The sequence below is a fragment of the Periplaneta americana genome, chromosome 11 (assembly GCF_040183065.1).
Source record: "Periplaneta americana isolate PAMFEO1 chromosome 11, P.americana_PAMFEO1_priV1, whole genome shotgun sequence".
NCBI lineage: Eukaryota > Metazoa > Arthropoda > Insecta > Blattodea > Blattidae > Periplaneta > Periplaneta americana.
In genome coordinates this window covers 66,318,994-66,341,114 of record NC_091127.1, presented here as the reverse complement: position 1 = coordinate 66,341,114, position 22,121 = coordinate 66,318,994, and positions in this window count along the sequence as shown.

Genomic DNA, 22,121 nt, shown 5'->3' with positions numbered 1-22,121 from the left:
AACATTTGTGGTTATAATCAGGAAATCAGGATATATTTTGTCATCAGAATTATAGTTTTTCTTCTTGTTTACAATTACTACGTTTAGGTCCTCATGATCACGGATTTATGTTAGTATAATAATCATATTCCCTAGCAAAACTTGCAAATTAATTATTTCCAATTATTTAACCGTCAACATATTCACTGAATGTTTCTTAGGCTATAGAGTGCAAAGCAGCAGGGATTAATAAAATAATCAACACAGCATTTTAATATGAAAGCCCCTAATTGTCTTCTTTAGTGTTACTTCCATCTAGCGTCAAAATTTTCTGTTAATACGAACAAAGTAATAAAGCGAAAAGTATTCTAGGGTTAAAAAGAATGACGAAGTCCTGTTATATTTTCACTGATGTATTTTAAAGGCAAAGAAGTTTAGAAACTACACGAAGATCTGAACATTTAGTTAACGCTCTACAACTACGCTAAGAGTACTATTGCAGTATACAATATAATAATCTCTGAAGATAGCTGCTTGCATGTCTCGTAGTTACAACTAGGGAAGGGACGCGTATCGAAACATTTAACAGTTTTATTGCACCTAATATTTAGTTCTATTCAGTTCACCAGCTTATGATTAGGAAACTCAAACGATATGTGCTAAGTAAAAGGTCTAGTTATATTCATTTCATTAAGTTATAATTAGGAAAGAAACTAAATTATTTTCAGATATGATAATTAAGTAGTCTTTTGACTAAATAATACTTGTAGTCATGGATATACAGTACATAGAAGTACACAAAAACTTGGTTAGGAAGATAGTATAAACAATGAATGGCAAACAAAGTGCAGGTTAAATAGAGAAATAAATTAATAAATATCAATAATCCTAAACAAAACAATTGTCCTTGCATTTACCTTAAATTTCATTTATTTATCTTCATCTGAGAGGACAGTTTCTGACACATATGTGTTGAGCGAAACATTGATAACAGTTTCGCAACCATTTTGTGCTTATGTAGGAAATCTGTTTGGGAAAAATATTCATAAAATTGTGATTCGTATTTAGCCTTCAACTCATTATCACATCGAATTGTGAGCAACTCTAGATGAAGATCAGAAGGAACAGCATAAATTATTATAGTAGTTGAATAGGGCGCAAAATACTACCTCCATTTTTCAGCCAGAATACAGGCGAAGAAAAAACAATACGGTTATTGAGTATAAGAGAAGGCCTAACAGCCTTAACTCTGCCAGGTTAAATAAAGCCATTATTATTATTATTATTATTATTATTATTATTATTATTATTTTCAACAGGACAATGCTACCCCATATACTGCAGAACGTTGAATGGATATCATAGAGGAAGTTTCGAAAACTGTATAATAAACAGAGGTTTGTGGTCCCCTAGATGTCCTGATCTCAGTTACTGTGCTATGTCAGGGCGTGCTGTCGCTAGATTCAGCATTCCTCGTAAAATGAACTACATATCTGTATCTACGAAAGACTGATAAATGTTTAGCATAGTTATGTAACATACCTAAATTGAATTCTACACTGCAAATTAAACATTATTTTGAGTCAATTAATTTACTTCAGCTTTTGTCGAGTTTTAAACTATTAAATGTTGCTCCATCAGTAGCTACTAAGAATTTACATTAGTTGGAATAGAATATTATCATTTTAGGTAATAAAATGTGTGGAACTGCTAAACGCCGTTGTGTTATCTTTATAATTGTTTCGCAGACACTTCGCTTGTCAGAGTTTGCCTTGTCTGCCTCTATCTCTCTCGTTCTCCAACCTCTTTCTCACTTAGACTTTATAAACAAAATCTCACCGTCTTTTGTTTGAAGTGCTGCCGCCCTATCATCTTCATCTTCAGACACTTAAATTCCCTTTTGTCTCACATAAATTCAACGTTGCATGGAAGAATGATTTTAGTCGCTTGTTCTTAATCGAATCATGGTACTCACAGGATCAATATGGTAGTGCCTTCATTTGAAGCTTAAACTCGTACAGAATTTCTGCACCAATGTTTGTTTCTGAAATAACAATCGTCAGCATATTTTGTAGTTATTATTCTGTGCGTTATTTTGTACTTGTTTGTATCAGTCTTTCGTGTAAGTTGTACCGCGTCTTTGTTCTCCGCTGTACTTCGTACTATAACTATCACCAAATCTTCTTGGTCTAATGGCGCTCTTAACATTACAGGGATAAATACGCGACTTAGGGATAATACAGCGGTTCGGTTTCAATGAAAGGAAGCTTCTGGACTAACCCACCCAAGAGACCCCAAAGAGAACAGAATGAGAAATTAAGACATTTTATTAACTAAGGTACACGCACTAAATAACGCCATCTTAACACTTAAGTCACTGATTGGTTTCTTGTATAGGGCGGGAATTAGCAGACGAATGACATCATGCACTATTTTGTCATGGCGGTGTGTTCTTCTGTATTGTTTGTAATGAGCACAACATAAACAAGTAGGTTAATAGCTTAAGAACGAATATGTCAACGGATCAGTTATTACTGCTGGTTCAAGAAATAAATTTGTTTACGCTCTCTATTCTTTGACCGAGATGACAGTATAGAAATTTCGTAATTGCTAGCATAGCACATACAACAACTTGTACAGCCGCCATGATGGCTATTGACACTTCCAGCAGGTTTGCTCCCATTGCGCTGCAGCGTGACGTCACTGATGTCCACCAGTCCGGTGGTCGACTGATGCTCAGCAGCGTATTCTGAATCTCACCGGTCCGGTGGCATCAATGACGTCACGTTGCAGAGAAATAAGGAACAAAACTGCTGGAAGGATCGATGGCTGTCATGGCGACTGTACAAGTTGTTGTCTGTGCTACGCTTGCAAAATTTTGCGAAATTTTCGTACTCCCATCTCGTTCAAAGAAAAGATAGCATAAACAATTTATTTCTCGAACTGGTAGTAATAACGGGTCCGTTGACATGTTCGCTCATAAGCCATTAACATATTGTTTTTACGTTGTGCTCATTACAAACAATACAGCAGAACTAAAGCAGAACACACCGCCATGACACAACAGTGCACGATGTCATTCGTCTGCCAATTCCCGCCCTATACAAGAACCAATCAGATTTACTGATGGCTGCTGATGGAGACTGCCACCACCTCTGCAAGTTGATGGCACCGGTGCGACACCGGTGGAGCATCAATGACGTCATCGGTGGAATTCGGAACACCGTGATGCCATCGGATTGCTCACGGGTGAGATTCGGAATACGCTCCAGGCTAAACCCGAAGCTAGGGAAGTAAACTCTGAGCAGAATACGCATGCGCAAAGGACGGAACATCGGTTGGGCCGCTCAAATGTTGTCATATATTCTAGCTAGAATATCAAATTTCGTTAGAAAGAGTATTTCATTTTTCTTAAGGAAGTAAATACCATTTAGTAGAATAGAACCTCGCTAATCTTGGATAATTCGAACCAAAATTAGGAATTGGGAAAAATCCTCAATTTTAATCCGAAGGGAAATAAATAAGGAAAAAAAAAAACAATATTTGGCAAGGAAAAATGGGTTTAATGTGCAGTTTAAGAGACTGAAATCCAATACTGCCTTTAGGGCACAAAATTACAGTGATAATAAGAAAAAAGGCTTTCGTTAACTTTTTAGTACAGTTCGGAAAGGACAGGCATCCTGGGTCCGAGCATTTTGTTCACAAATATTAACTGTTGGGTAGAGCGCTCCCCGCCCCCTAGCTAAAACATCTGTGAATGGAAAGTACAGCCCTACACTCTATACCAGATGTCTTTGGAGCAGATATAAACAACGGAACGAAATACAAGAGAGCGCGGTTCACAAGATACTAAATGTCTGTGTATGAATTAAGTGACCGACTACATTCATATAACGAAAAGTGGAAATTAAAATAATGTGTCTTTGAACGTACCTTGTTGCATCAGTCACTAGTTGTACTGCTGTCGTCTGCTCAAACACCACACAGATGCTAGACGAATAGAACTGTAGTAGTGGACGCGTCTCTGAATACCGTCTCGTAACCAGGATATGCACGCGCTAGTGCAGGAGTCGTCATCTCAGTGCACTATGGTGCAGGGACAGTTTGCTCGCTGCTCAGTTCTATCCCTCAGACATCAACTGTGCAGCAGGAGGTGGGGGGAAGCAATCGGGTGATGGAAATGGCGTCCGTTCACTTGTTCAACCCTTTTAATCAGTCTCTAATAATTATAATAAACACGGAAGAAACATGTACTTAATTTATTTTAAGAGGAACTGTGTAGGAATAAATAAAACACTTTTCAGTTTAAGACAAGAAACAATATGTATTTTTCCGTAATGTTTTGTATCGGATTTTAAAAGTAAATAGTTCTTTTTTTATATTAAAGTAATTCAGTACTTACAGACCTATAGGTCTAATGCATTGTCACTATTACGAATTATTAAACAAATCAAATCCATTAGTAATATTTAAATCATGTCATCCTATTCCTTTGTTCAAGTGTCGTAAATAAAATAAAATAAATTATCCATATTTTATCTGACACTATATATCACAAAACTAATTATTTGTTATTTTGTATAACATATGAAACATATTGTCGTTTATGTTACAAGATTGAAGTAGGCCTAAATTATTTTATTACAATGTAAATAACAAAAGATAAAAATTATTTTAGCTGATCATTAGCATTGGTTTTCCTGGATTTTTTAATTCGTTTTTCTCTCACTAACTGGTTTATGTTAGGTGTCAATGCTCGTGTAGAACACAATCGAAGAAGACATTGTAAATTATGGTCAGAAAGTTGGCTTCTGTGATTGCATGCGTTGGCTTGGCTCGACACACTGCACACTACTACCTCCTCAGCCAGCGTCTCGGCGCTCCGAATTACGTAGTATGCAGGCCAGTTGATGGCTGCGCTAGTGTCTACAACGCTCTCAGCTAAGTAACGACTCGCCAATCTATGGGAGCGCAGCGATATCATGAGATGCATCGAAACCCTTGTTATGGTCTGCTCCAAAGGCATCTGGTATAGAGTGTAGTTAATATTTGTAAATAAACAGCAAAAATATCTATCCTGATACAGCTACTTTATCCGAACCAAGATAAATGGTTTTCATTTTTTTTTTGGTTATCTAGAGATCTTTTCATTACAAATATCTACTCAACATTTGTCTTTTGACTTTACAAATTAAGTCAGTTTTGCCTGATGCAGTGATGTGTAACTGCATGAGGTGGCAATATTACGCCAGCGACTCTAATACATAGGCCTACCTGTGTTCCAGTAATGATTTCGGATAATCCGAAAATGCTCTAAACCGAACAGGCCACGGTTCCAATTAGTTCGCATTAGCGGGATTCTACTGAATTACCTAATGCTTTCTCTGTACTACTATTGTGGTGAATATTTTGAATTTTGCAACCGAGTGAGATTTAGTGTCCCTGATTCGACGTGTAGTTTGAGACCTAAAGGGGTCGCCTATCCTGTTGGATCTATTATGCTGGGCTATTTTAGAGAATAGAACGAAGAAAATGTTAACAAAGAATGCTGTTTATGCAAGTGTTTCCAACATGACGTGAACAACAAAGAAAAATGAAACAATATAATAGAAATAACTACAGGCCTAATAATAATACTTACTTACTTACTTACTGGCTTTTAAGGAACCCGGAGGTTCATTGCCGCCCTCACATAAGCCCGCCTTGGTCCCTATCCTGAGCAAGATCAATCCAGTCTCTATCATCATATCCCACCTCCCTAAATCCATTTTAATATTATCTTCCCATCTACGTCTGGGCCTCCCAAAAGGTCTCTTTCCCTCCGGCCTCCCAACTAACACTCTATATGCATTTCTGGATTCGCCCATACGTGCTACATGCTCTGCCCATCTCAAACGTCTAGATTTAATGTTCATACTTATGTCAGGTGAAGAATGCAGTGCTTGCAGTTCTGTGTTGTGTAACTTTCTCCATTCTCCTGTAACTTCATCCCTCTTAGCCCAAAATATTTTCCTAAGAACCTTATTCTCAAAAACCCTTAACCTATGTTCCTCTCTCAAAGTGAGAGTCCAAGTTTCACTGCCATACAGAACAACCGGTAATATAACTGTTTTATAAATTCTAACTTTCAGATTTTTTGACAGCAGACTGGATGATAAAAGCTTCTCAATCGAATAATAACAGGCATTTCCCATATTTATTCTGTGTTTAATTTCTTCCCGAGTATCATTCATATTTGTTACTGTTGCTCCCTGGTATTTGAATTTTTCCGCCTCTTCAAAGGATAAATTTCCTATTTTTATATTTCCATTTCGTACAATATTCTCGTCACGAGACATAATCATATACTTTGTCTTTTCGGGATTTACTTCCAAACCTATCTCTTTACTTGCTTCAAGTAAAATTTCCGTGTTTTCCCTAATCGTTTGTGAATTTTCTCCTAACATATTCAATTTATATTTGATACTGTTGCTCCCAGATATTTGAATTTTCCCACCTTTTCAAAGGATAAATTTCCCACTTTTATATTTCCATTTCCTACAATATTCCCGTCACGAGACACAATCATATACTTTGACTTTTCGAGATTTACTTCCAAACCTATCTCTTTACTTGCTTCAAGTAAAATCCCCGTGTTTTCCCTAATCCTTTGTGGATTTTCTCCTAACATATTTACTTCATCCGCATAATAATAATATTAATAATAATAATAATAATAATAATAATAATAATAATAATAATAATAATAATAATAATAATAGAAAGAAATAAGTTTAGCTGTTTAAATGCATAGTTTTCAAATTCAGTCACTCTAAAATGTTTTTGTTAGTTTCTGTCTCAATGGTAAACAAGGGCGGGACTATAGTTCCATGAAAACAATGACGAATATCCGACTAGGTGCAAAAAATGACGAGTCCCCATTTCAATGGGAACAAAAGAGAATTTCGAGCACGATGGGGAACAGTTTCTGACTGAAACTTTTACGTGTTTCCTTTTAGTATCTGTTTCGTAATAATGAAGGGAATTCACATGTTTTATCTCCCATTCTGTGTTCGATATCACTTTGTGTTCAATTTATGGAAAAAAGATTTATAACATGAAATTAAATGCTTATTCCTTACTATGTTCTAAAGAACAACAAACTGAAAGTTCGATGCATTGATAAGGAATGAAAAATGTACAGAAACAGACGTCTAGAGCTTAATAATTTCCTGCAGTTATAGTTCGTATTGGTAAATATTTAGATATACAATGAGGGAATAATATTAATTTGTACTGTCTGATAATTAATTATTTATCGAGAAAAATTTAGTAGATGTGTGTTGTGACAAGAAATCAATGCAATCTTGAAAGCAAAAGCAAAGGCCATTAAATTCTGTGATCTTCGACCACCATTCAACGAGGTTTGTTATCTCTAGGGCCGTGACATCGGTATATATATATATATATGTATATATATATATATATATATATATATATATAATTTGAACTGGTAATGGAAATTGCGGGAAAACGGCTGAACGGATTTTAATAAATGACTCCTCATTTTGAAGCTTGGAACCCAAAGATTTTCGGAAAAATAGTAGTTTTCCTGCATCATTTTCCTATTTTCCAAAATCCATCTTTCGTCAGTTTTGAGAACTAATTAATTGCATTTCAGAATAAAACAAACACACACTACAATAAACAATAGACTATTACACGAAGGCCATGACCTACAGGATTGCTGACATAGAGTTCAGATGACTCAGATTCTTTCACATCATGTCGACCTTCATTTGTGTAATTTTCTTATAACTTATATAAAATAATTTATAGGTCTGATTCTCTGGTCTGTAGTTTTCCGAGTACGCTGGGTGTTGGATATTAATAACTACAAAACTTAAGAATGTTTGATGACATTATTACCATTAAAAATGAAATATTATTATAGTTAATGCAACACATAATGGTATACTGATGATATGAAAGTGAAACCTTTTGGGGCTTTAAGTAAGTAGACGCAGAGAAAGAATATTTTATATTAGATCTTCATTTCTATAATTTACTGAGTAACGGCTATATAATATATTACTGACAACTAACAACTACAAAACTTACGTAAGGTAACAATATTGTTATTAAAAATGAAATACTTTTATAGTTATTAATCAAGTAGTGTGGGTCTTTTTCATATATTTAATGGCATTTTGATGTAGATATTTATATGTCTGATTCTCTAATTTTCCTGGGTAGTAACTGAGTCATGCTTCCTATTTTAGCTGCGTCTTTAAACTACATCAAAATTAATTTCATATTTCTTTGGTTTAATCGATTATATTTGTGATCACTGCCAAGCATATTTTGTTGTAGGGAAAACAGCATGCCATTTCATTTCTTGCTACCTTGACGAGCAAGTTTATTTCCCGCAACCAGCAACACTGAAACTGCTAACGATTTGCGATGGACAATTTTATTTAGAGAGCATATAAGATTCTACAATTCTGACTTATCATTCGCCTCATTTTCCACATCTCAGCAATAGATTCCTCACAACAGCCTATATTACAGAAAATATACGGGATAACATCCATTGTTACACAAATTAATCCAGCAGTAGCCTATTTGGTAGATCAGTATTGTCTGGAGGAAGCGCAAAAATTACAATTCCTGAGAAAAGGCCAAAAGGTATTACTTACTGATAAAATAAGAGGCCTACAAGATTTTTTAGTCTCTTGATCACCTCAGCAAGATCTCTTAGTGGGGAAAAAGTGATTGTGCCCTCTACGTTTCAGGGTAGTTCACGAAACATGCAGCAGCTATACCAAGATGCTAAGCGTTTTGTTCAAAGTATGACAAACCTTACATTTTCTTAACTTTCACCTACAATCCGCAATAACCTGAAATAGCTATTGCATTACACCCACATGAAAAACTCGCTGATCGTCCTGACATTGTTACTTGCGATTTCGCATTGAAACTCAAGAACTGAAGACGGATAGGTTCAAGGAAGAGTATTTTACATAAAAAAACATTTAGAGGGAGTATGTTTCACTATTATGGAAGCAAATAACTTTCAAAATGTCTGGTATTCTTCATTGAAAATAAATCTGAACAATTTTTATTTGAACTTCTTATGGGCTTAGTTTGCAGTATTTGCTGTACAAGCCACTAGCATTTGTATTAGTCTGAGGTGAACATATGACGCCGGACAGAATGTAGTCGGCGTTTGAAGTACAGGCAGAGGAAACGAATTTGACACACGCCTAAGCAAGCAAGTCGCGTGTTTTGTATACGATTATTGCGTATTATAAAATCAAGACAATACAACTATAAGGGTTAATGTCGGAAAGGTCTAAAATGCTGGTGAGGTCGAGATATCATACTTAAATTGTCACAAATGTGGTAAAACATAAGTCTGAAAAGATGTTTTTTTTTTTATATTTAGAGTTTTGCATTACAATTTAAGAATGCCAAAAATGTATATGGCGTACAACTTTGCTTTCCCTATATTTAACTGTTACATTAATTTATTTATCACATCTATTCCATATCTTACTCTTCTTGCATGTTGTTCGCCTGGTTTCTCTTCCTGCTGCAATAAACAACAACATTCATTTTCAAAGCGTCGGATATTATAACCTTGTGTGCGGAAAAACTGCGTTCAACATCGACTGAAATCAAGGGCGCATATGTAAAATATTTCACATCATCCATTTCTACATCAAGTTTATAACAATCGTAACCACAGCTTTCCTTTTGTATTACTGTGTTCATTTTCGCACACACCTTTTTGCTTATATCATCATATGCCATAGAATACGTTTTCGGAATTCCATAACTGTGATGCAAAACTCAAAATATTTAAAAAAAAAAAAAATCTTTTCAGGTTTATGTTTTACCATATTTGTGACAATTTCAGTATGATTTCCAACAATTATTCTCAACCTCAACATTTCATATCTTTCCGATGTTAACCCTTACATTCAATGATTGTATTGTTTTGATTTTATAATACGCAGTAATCGTACGCAAGACACGGTACTTGCTTGCTTAGGCGTGTGCCAAATTCGCTTCCGCTGCCTATACTTGAAACACGCCGACTATATTCTTGTCGACGTCGTTTGTTCACCTTCAAACTAACACAAATATACCGATGTCACTGCCCTAGTTATCTCGGGACGGTACCAATGTCTTGTTTTTGGTGCAGAAAATTAAGTGAAAACTTATTTCAGTTGCTTAAAAGTTTTGGAAATTCCTTCCACGCAGAAAGTGGACCATGCATCGAAATACATGGTAATCTAATGGCAAGATCACGACTATAATATGCCGAGTGTGACTGAAGTTCGATTCCTCCAATTCCTAGAGTTTTTCCATGATTGTTCAAGCAGTATCAGTATTGCATTTTCTCGTTGCAAGAGAATACAATTTCAATTAACTAATATTGGGAACCTCTCTCTCAAACCTTAATGAACTCCTTCTAACCGTTGAGAATAAAGATTTGCATCGACTGCACAATCGCTTTGAGGAATCTCCCAATGAATTACATATTCAAACTTCTAAAAGACACATAAAATTACTTCGAGGTCGAACCTATTTTATTAGCAGGCTGACAGGGTTCTAACTACTGTTATGAAGGTTGCGATAATATAGGTACACATTTTTTTAATCACATGTGACAATTATCCGTACAAATGTATCATCTATGGGAATAGCGATAAGCTGACGAAAGCTATTCACTCTGAGTGAGCCCTTCCAGGTGTCAATTCATGAGTTAATATGAGCTGTTCAGAGGAAAAGTGTTGTAAGTCAAAAATGGGTAATGAGGGTTAAATTTAATATTCTGTAAAATACAGAACAAAGTAGCAATTAATATCCAATTTATTTACACTATTAGTAGTCAGTGAATAGCAAGGAGGACATATTAATTGGTACTTTTGCGCTGTATTTTACAGAATTTTTACTTTAAACCTCATTACCCAATTTTGACTTACACCACTTTTTCTCTGAACGGCTAATATATCTACAACTGGTGTATGATTTTCTAAGAGTCTTAATGTGTCTGTGTATTATATCTTGTGAAGCACCAAGTTCTTCTATCTACGAGTATATTTTTGAGATTTCTTCCAAAACATTGCGTGTATTCTACCTTAGGACCTTAGGTCTTTCAGGGCATTAATGCGTTCATAGTTTTCTGCCTAAGAGCAGGTCTTTCATTCCAAGCCCAGCAGTCTCCAATCTTTCCTATTTTCCGCTTCTGTCTTAGTCTTCGCATAAAGTCCATGCATCTTAATGTTGTCTATCATTTAATATTTTCTTCTGTCCCAAACATTTCTTCCGGTCACCATTTTTCCAGTTCATTCTTCAATAGTCAGTTTCTTCCCAGCCAATATTTGTTTCTCTTCCCGACAAGTTTTAGCATTATTCTTTTTTCACCCATTTTTTTCTAGCATACCTTTATATCTTATTCTGTCTGCCCATTTCACACCCTCAATTCTTCTCCATATCCACATTTCAACTGCTTGTAGCCGTTTCTTAACATTTCGTCGGAATGTTCATGTTTCTGCCCCATACAGTGCTAAACTCCACACGATGCCTTCACCAGTCTCTTCCTTAGTTATTTCTCCAAAGGTCCGCAGAAGATACTCTTTTTTATATTAAAAACTTCCTTTGATCTTTAATATGTGTGTGTATCTAATAGCTATCCACTTCACTTGCTGATTGTGGTTCCTCACACTACGGATAGATGACAGGACTATGACCCATTTTCAAGTTGCACACCGTTTCGGCGGGCCACGTTATGCATGATGTGTATCTGTGAAGAGGTATATCGTGTACTAGGATGAGTGTATGTGTAAGTGTAGTGTAGGGAATGGGTGAGGATGATGATGGTGGGGAAGGGAGAAGGGGAAACCCGGTGCCGGCACGTAGCCTACTCTTGTCTAATAACACCAGGGGGGCCACCACGCTTAACGCCCCTTTCGACGGACGAATCACTATCAACAGTGACACTATGCCTTCTCTTCATATGCACAGCGGAGAGATTTTGGATTTAACCCACGCATATTGATATACAATTTAGTGATTAGAAATTGTGCACCGGTCTCTCTCCTAGTTCCGAGATAGGGAATCGAACCCGAGACGGCTAGTCCGGTGGCAGACCCGCTATCACAGTGCTAACTCGGCGCATGATTTTCAATGTAATCTTATCCATTAAAGAAACGCTGGATACATTGTTATGCTGCACGCTTATTAACGACACCTTTACCCTCGACTTCACTTACGGCTTATAGTCGTGTCAGCAGCTTAATAGTACAGTTTTACAATAGTGCTTTACATGACTCTAATCTTAAGCTTTTTCACCTCCATTTCATATTCTTTGTATTAAAAATTATTGACTGTCAAATGCTTACAATATAAAATAATAATGATAGCGCCCAGTAAATTCAGTTCAGAGGTTAAGTGTGTTCGAGAATAATGTGTTTAGGAAAATATTTGGGGCTAAGAGGGATGAAGTTACAGGAGAACACAACGTAGAGCTGCATGCATTGTATTCTTCTCGTGACATAATTAGGAATATGAAATACAGACGTTCAAGATAAGCAGGGCATGTAGCACGTACGGGCGAATCCAGAAATGTATATAGAGTGTTAATTGTGAGGCCGGAGGGGAAAAAGACCTTTGGGGAGACCGAGACGTAGATGGGAGGATAATATGGATTTAAGAGAGGTGGGATATGATGGTAGATATTGGATATTGGTCAGGATAGGGACCGATGGTGGGCTTATGTGAGGGCAGCAATGAACCTCCGTGTTCCTTAAAAGCCATTTGTAAGCAAATAAGTAACCAACTAAAATCATTAATATCTTACAAAACACCTAACTTAAAAAATCAATAATCCTTAGGAGACAACCTAATATGTAAGTATAGGAATTTGAGACCCTGATGATTACTGGCATTTAATTTTGTGACGTACTTATTTCGTCACAACTTTATAGAGGAATTAACCTCCGTATTCTTCACTTTTTATGAAAGTATTAGAGTCGCAAAAGGCTGAAACGTTAGGGGCAATAAAGGATTTGATGGGAATTGCAGCTAGGTTGTATCTTCCTCTCTTTTAATTATGAAACAGATTGGGTGGAGGGAATCGGTGGCGTTTCTGGATTGATTCATCGAAGACCGCGTCCGTGAGAGATCAATCACTCAGCAATGAAAGAAAGATACATGGAGAGCAATAAATCCAGCATGACACAGCCTCCACACCCTGGCGGATAGCATCTCCGGCGATGAATAGCCCGCATTGCGAAACACAGCGCGAGTCGTTCGTTGTGCTCCATCACGCTCCAGCCAGCGGTTTTCAGGCCTTCCATCACCACGATCTGCGACAAAACATTCTACACTGAATATAACACCATAAACGGCGATGACGACGGCCACGAAAACTGTAAATTTGATTCCAATTTCTAGGTTTTTTACCTATCTTTGTATTTGTGTTCTGTCGTTAAAATTTCTATGTAGTTTCCATTTAAATGTTTATTGAATCCAATGTGGCAATATTATTGAACTTGTGGGACCTTTTACGTGAAAGTCATAATTTGCTAATAAACAGGGTGAAAGTGAAATAACCTAAGATTTTCAGAGCGAATAGCTCATGTCTGTAAGATTAATAAAAAATTGTAATATCATATTGGTGGAAAGCCTTTAGTTATCTCAGAAAAAAAAGTTATTTTTTTCCGAATGTTTAACATCGTCTTATTCCATAACTATTGCGAGTAGGGTCGCGATTTTTTTACTATATAGATAAAAAACCGACTAAAGAATCCTTTATCCCTCTGACATATTTCAATAACGTGGACGGTTTTCGTGTAAATTTAATTAATTAAAATCCACTAATTTGTAGCCCCTCATTGATGCGACGAGCTAGCAACATTGTAGTCAGAAGGTGAGATGGGAGGCAGACAGATCTGACATCGTTGACCTCTTACATCTGTATTACGAGAAGAAAGGGCCAACAATGTTTCCAGACTGCTGAATTTTTAACTCAAGTTTCTAATTACCAGTGAATTTAATCACAAAGCGTAATGTAGGTTTTCTATTCGTTTACGTGTACCTTATCGTCCCTTTGAATCTGCAGGATTATTTGCAGATACACAAAATGTAAGAGCCATAATTTTATACTATTTTTACAGCCTTATAATGGGTCATTTAGGGATACATTAAGACATTAGACCCTAGACTTCAGGTGCCAAGTTCTTCTTTACTAATTAATGCGTATAGCGTGAAAATATATTTATGTGTATGTTATGACGCATATATATTAAAAGTAAATTATATTAGAAAGCTCACATCTTGTGTATAGCTTCTGAAATTATGTACCGAAGTACATATGATATTTCCATGCAGATATTCTGCTTCATCATACGATGAAAGAGTAATGGAACGGAGAAAAATTCTCTCCGGCTCCGGGACTTGAACCCGGGTTTTCAGCTCTACGTGCTGATGCTTTATCCACTAAGCCACACCGGATACAACCCCGACGTCGGACAGAATTGTCTCTGGTTGAGTTCAAACTCTTGGGTTCCCTCTAGTGGCCGCCCTCTGCACTACGTCATAGATGTCTATGAACATAGGACCGAAGTCCACACATGTGCTGAGGTGCACTCGTTATGAGTGACTAGTTGGCCGGGATCCGACGGAATAAGCGCCGTTCCATTACTCTTTCATCGTATGATGACGCAGAATATCTGCATGGAAATATCATATGTACTTCGGTACATTGAAATAATATATGATATGCGTAAATCACGAAGTGATTTAAGACGGCGCTTATTCCGTCGGATCCCGGTCAACTAGTCACTCATAACGAGTGCACCTCAGCACATGTGTGGACTTCGGTCCTATGTTCATAGACATCTATGACGTAGTGCAGAGGGCGGCCACTAGAGGGAACCCAAGATTTGGAACTCAACCAGAGACAATTCTGTCCGACGTCGGGGTTGTATCCGGTGTGGCTTAGTGGATAAAGCATCAGCACGTAGAGCTGAAAACCCGGGTTCAAGTCCCGGCGCCGGAGAGAATTTTTCTCCGTTCCATTACTCTTTCATCGTATTCTGAAATGATGTACAATAAGGTTAAAGAAGAATGGACCGCGACAAATCTCTAAGATCCGGAAACAGAACAGTGCCTATGCCCGTCTCCTTGATGCTCCAGTTCACAAGATAACATAAACCATGTAAATGTGCTCTATTTTGTTCTAAAATATGTTATAAAATAAAACAAAGAGTTGATTCTAGCTACATCAGGACCTCTGAAAAGTGAAATAGGAATACAGTTGATAAATACTAAATGTATCGAAACGGGGTACAAAATTTATCGAAACGAAGATGAACGAGAAAGCTACCTGATAAGCGGGATTAAAGTATCAGCCATTATAGCGTAGGTGGCTTAAGCATGGGTCTGAACCTAGTAGGTTCCAATCTCCGTTAGTCTTAATTTTTTACATTTCAAATTTACAATAACCTTTTATAAACACCATTTACACAAGTACCAAGTGGCGACATTGCCTGGAAGTCGATTGAATGTTTAGTAAATAACACAACCCCTCCACCGGGCAACACTCCTGTCTGTTAATAAAACCGTCTGCATTTATACCTGATTAATAGCTTTTAAAAATATGTTAAACTAAAACAATAGAACATGTTACCATTGTAAACATATTGTTTTAATAATGGCAATACTGAAGTGATACAGTTTCCCATTCTTCAGTTCATATTAGAGTTTAGCTTTCTGTATTTTTTGTTTATCTAGTATATTCACATGAAATGTTGACATTTCTCCAGTCGAAGTCCTGCTGGACTGCTAGAGGGTCCACGACATGATCCATTTTCACATGTTCTTTCGTCGCAGTTCGACGACATCTTATGCCAAGCTCTCTCTAAAAGTCTCTTCACGGTTAGTGGGGAGCCGAGAAAGTTGAACGCTATCTTCAATTCAAAGGAACTTCGTAAAGGGCGGTTTTCAACTTCTCTGATTAAGATGGCGTCCACTTTCCTTATAGAGATGTGTAGTCGAACAGGTAATTTGTAGACGAAATACTAGTCCCTACCACAGGCCCTTTGTTTTTGTTTATATATTACGTTTTTCGACATAATTTTTGTTTATTTATATTTGATGTGCTTCTGAATTTTGAGGAAGCAAATAAACTAGTATTAATTTTGTATACAGGCCAAGTCATGCCTAATAATAGCGCATTACAGATGGGCTATAATATGTTTGCAAGACTTTCATAACCAAGTTTGTTAATGACCTCAAAATATTCCTTAATTACCATTTACGAGGCTGGAAAAATAACAAATTATGGTTGTAATATTTTGTCCAATTGCAATTTAAATGTAATCATATTTTAAGGGTCTCTCCCAAGCGTTCACCTACAATTCACCTTATAATGCGTCACTAAGGGCCGTATTTGTAGACAGTTTTAGCGCGGGCTTCCGGTGGATGATCAGCGTTTTTCGTATTCATAAACCAGTGTTAGTGATAGGATATGATTTGAATTCTGTACTAGTAACCAGTGGAAAGCCGGGGATAGCTTAGTACGCTCGTAGCGCGTGCTGCGAAATGTCTATGAATACCACCCTAAGGTTTTAAGAAAATAAAAGAATGAAAATAATGGATTAATAACGTTAAAATATGTCAAAGTGCAAATTATCCCTAACTCATTAACGAATATTTAATAAATTCAAATATCCTTTTCCGTAAAATAACATGATGTATTTATGTATAATATGCTGTTTAGATATTGTTATTCATGCTGTCAAAAATTCGAATGCTCTGGTGATAGGAGGGGAATACATTGTTAAGAGAGTTTCGATTTACATTCGGGATGCAATTAACAGTCGCGATTCGGCAAATGTTTCACAACAGCGGACAATAAAAGCTGGATTGACCTCATTATTACGTCAATGTGGTAGTTCATCAATTCGCCGTTTGTTGGCTTCCAATGACGACAAATAAGTCATTGACTCATCTCAACGGATCTCGACTAAGTCGATGTCCATTTCCAATTTCTGTACTTCGCACTAGTACGTCGGCAGGATCATTACAGAATACACAGTCATCCGTTGATCAAATGAATTGGCGTGTTCCCATTCTTCTCCAACAGAGGATTCCTCAATTGTTACTATCGAAATGACATTTCATCAACAGTTGAGAAGAAGTAATGATACATGACCTCATCACATTACGTATCTTTGTAAGAGGCTTCGTAAAACAATTTATAAATTCGTTAATCTTCGATGCTACTTACCTATTAGAGTTCTACGAAATGTTTATTTGGCCATTATTCAGTCTATCATTCAATATGGTATAATTGTTTGGGGTGGAAGTACAAAAATTAATCTTAGTCCGTTAAATTTACTACAAAAACGAATAATTAAAATTTGTTTGAAGAAACGTTTCGATTATCCAACTAAATTAATTTATTCTGAATTTAATGTATTTAATATTGAACAAATTTATAAATATACGCTGTTAAAATTGTATCATAAAAATCGTAATTTTGTATTACAGACACACAATTATGACATAAGACGAAATATTAATTCAACATTAGTAGAACCTAAATGTCTCACATCTGCTGGTCTAAAGCATAGCATAAATTTTGGCCCTCGGTTGTACAATGCTTTAACTAAATTACACCCAGAACTTCTAACATGTAACCCACTAACATATAACAAGAAAATTAGAAACGTGTTAATATCTTCAATTTGATTAAATAAATTTATAGTCTATGTGTATGAATTAATCAACCTATATTATATTTGTATTCTATAATTTTAACATATATTAGTTCTACTTTTCACGTGCGATATTATTCTTCTCTAGTGTTAATATTATATTATATAATTCCATTGCCGCTGTAATTATATTTTAGTTCCTATTTTATTTTGCTTATTTATTTATTTATATTATTATTATTTTTTATTTTAATATTATATCTGAACTGCGACCGAGCACGAGCGCTGCTCATTCGGTCTCAAATTTTGTTAATACTACTGTATCTTCCTTTTATATTGCTTGTATTATTTTATTTGTATTTCTCTTTGTTTGTTTTGTAATTATATTTCTTTATTCTGTATATTTGAATTTAAATAAATAAATAAATAAAATTTAAATAAAATAAATCTGGAAGTAGAAGTGTGATATTTTCATCTTTTGTGTGAAGAAAGTCATTCTTTACATGTACTCAATCTCCTGTGCGTTCATGAGATTAAGGAGTTTAGTCTCTCTTTGAAATGCCACTTAATATGATTCTGCCTGTATATTCATCCTTCTTAGCGTAGATGGAACTCGTATTTTTATATTTTGAGCTAAGCACAATATCCGTTAGACCACGAAACTCGGTAGTAAAGCACTTAAAGATATCCGAGTGAGGCCATTAAGACACACTGGAGACATGGAGGTAGATTATAATAATTATAGCGTCCATAGTGTCTGTAGAGTGACAGTAACAAAATAAAACTTCTGACTGGTCCAGTGAGTATAGTCCGGGTCAACTTTCATACCTTAAGGGTGAAACCTAAGCGTTTGCCCCCCATTACTACATATGCTATTGGATTATGGTGATTTTCTAGTTTGCAGGTTGAATTTTCTTTTGCGAACTTCCTTTCGAATTTCGATACTGACAAATAGGCCTATTACAAACGGTAGTGATATTGTAACCGTTATGTTGGCAGCTGATACAGAAGTTTTCGGTATTGGAGTTTCATGGAATTGAAATTGTACTAAATTTCTGAGCTGGTTACTGGAAGTTAGTGAAATTTGAATATACTAATAATTAATTAATATCAGTATTAATATTAATACATAATTGTTATTTATATGACCCGTTGTGGTTACATAATTCAAGACTAGGACACACTGGAGACGGGGAGGTAGAGTAACATTAACAAAACAAAACGTCTGGCTGGTCCATTGAGTAAGTCCGGGTCAGCTTACTTCATACCCTAAGGGTGAAACCTAACCATTTTTCTCTCATTACTACATATGGTAGTGGATTGTGGTGATTTTCTAGTTTGCAGGTTCAATTTTCTTTCGCCAACTTCGTTTCGAATTTCTATACTGATAAGTATTACAAATGGTAGTGATTTTGTAACTGTTATGTTGGCAGCACAGACAGAAGTTGTCGGTACTAGAGTTCCATGAAATTAAAATTGTACTAGATTTCTGAACCGGTTACTGGAAGCTAGTGAAATTTGAACATACTAGTAATTAATTAATATTAGTATTAATATTAATGCATAATACAGTAGTTATTTTATGTATTGCTTTGCGGTTACAATTCAAGACTACAGTCAGGCAAGTTTAAATAGCCCAAATATAACATACTTCGGTGTGATAATGCAGATGGGTAATCGATAGAAATACCATTCCCCATTTTAATGAATTTCTCTCGTGTTTAGATTTTTATTACAATAATTCAAATAGAGGAAAAAGAATGACAACGACTCCACCAAGAAAGAGTAAAGCTTGCTGTGAGAGTGGGGATAACTTCCTCTACTGGCGTTCTATTCCTTCAGATTTAACTGAAAGAAGAAAATGAAGAAGGAATTATGCCCACGGAGACAGTAATTATAACTAGAATAGAAAAATTACTAGTAATAAGTATTCTTAAGCACACATTTCATGGTGGTATTCGGTTTTCGGAGTTAGTACTAATAATTTCACCTGGTCAAACAAAATACATTTTTAGGTTTTAGATTAGGTCTCGTGAATCAATTGTTTAGTCAAACCAATGAATTTCATATTGCCAAACAAAATACGTAACATGTTGGTCTCTTTCTCGTATAGTTTCCCTGCGAAAAGATGTTGCATATTATTGAACTGTTTAGAATAACCTTCCAACATAAAGGTAAAGTACGGTAAGTAAATAAGTCATTCAGTACGAAGGATCGTGATTTTATTTCATATGGTGATATCTGGTAACAGTTGGCAACACTGACAAGACGGCAATATTTGTTATTTAGGAACTGTTTTTACGTGAACCTCAGTATAGTCAGGGCGCGAAAGAAATGGCGTGGGACGGGAACTCTCGCCCGCTAGCTACCTAGCTTAGGTAAGGAAAAGGAGCACGCTCCAAACTTTCTCGAGTGGCGTCATGCACAAGTTTACTACAGAAACCACGAAAGAAGTTATAGGTAAAATGAATGAAATTGTGAGAAACATTGATTTTGTAAAGATGTTACTGAGCGTGTATTAATTTATTTTTGCTAATATTAAGTTGTTATTTAGATTTGGGTAACTTATCTATACTAATAATAAATCTGTAGCCGAAATTTTTCTGGTAATTTTAGATTTTCCAAAAATAATTGGTCCTAACATATATAATTAACCACCCTGAAAACGAAAATAGCTTTTTTGAAATTTTTGTCTGTATGTCTCTCTGTCTGTCTGTCTGTATGTTTGTTACCTTTTCACGCGATAATGGATGAACGGATTTCGATGAAAATCGCAATATAAATTAAGTTCGTTATAACTTAGATTTTAGGCTATATGGCATTCAAAATACATTATATAAAAGGGGGGTTATAAGGGGGCCTGAATTAAATAAATAGGAAATATCTCGCTTATTATTGATTTTTGTGAAATATGTTACATAACAAACGTTTCTTTAAAACTAATTTGCAATAAGTTTTATTCCTTGAAAAAGTTTGATAGGACTGATATTTAATGAGTTAAATGAGTTTTAAAATTAAAATAAATGCCATATAAGGCCGTGTAATGAATTAAAAAACAAATCACTTCGTCTATAACAGCAACAATCGAAAGCTATGAAAGATAGCCTACAGAGAATGTTTCTGTGTTTGTATGAAGTAATATCGGAAGCTAAATTAACCGATTTGTATAATTACTTAGCTATTATTTCACCATTGGAAAGTGTAGTTTCTCTAGATGGACATAATGCTATAATGTTATTACAGTAACTTCTGATATAATATAATATAATATAATATAATATAATATAATATAATATAATATAATATAATATAACATAACATAACATAACATAACATAACGTAACGTAACGTAACGTAACGTAACGTAACGTAACGTAACATAACATAACATAACATAACATAACATAACATAACATAACATAACATAACATAACATAACATAACATAACATAACATAACATAACATAACATAACATAACATAACATAACATAACATAACATAACATAACATAACATAACATAACATAACATAACATAACATAACATAACATAACATAACATAACATAACATAACATAACATAACATAACATAACATAACATAACATAACATAACATAACATAACATAACATAACATAACATAACATAACATAACATAACATAACATAACATAACATAACATAACATAACATAACATAACATAACATAACATAACATAACATAACATAACATAACATAACATAACATAACATAACATAACATAACATAACATAACATAACATAACATAACATAACATAACATAACATAACATAACATAACATAACATAACATAACATAACATAACATAACATAACATAACATAACATAACATAACATAACATAACATAACATAACATAACATAACATAACATAACATAACATAACATAACATAACATAACATAACATAACATAACATAACATAACATAACATAACATAACATAACATAACATAACATAACATAACATAACATAACATAACATAACATAACATAACATAACATAACATAACATAACATAACATAACATAACATAACATAACATAACATAACATAACATAACATAACATAACATAACATAACATAACATAACATAACATAACATAACATAACATAACATAACATAACATAACATAACATAACATAACATAACATAACATAACATAACATAACATAACATAACATAACATAACATAACATAACATAACATAACATAACATAACATAACATAACATAACATAACATAACATAACATAACATAACATAACATAACATAACATAACATAACATAACATAACATAACATAACATAACATAACATAACATAACATAACATAACATAACATAACATAACATAACATAACATAACATAACATAACATAACATAACATAA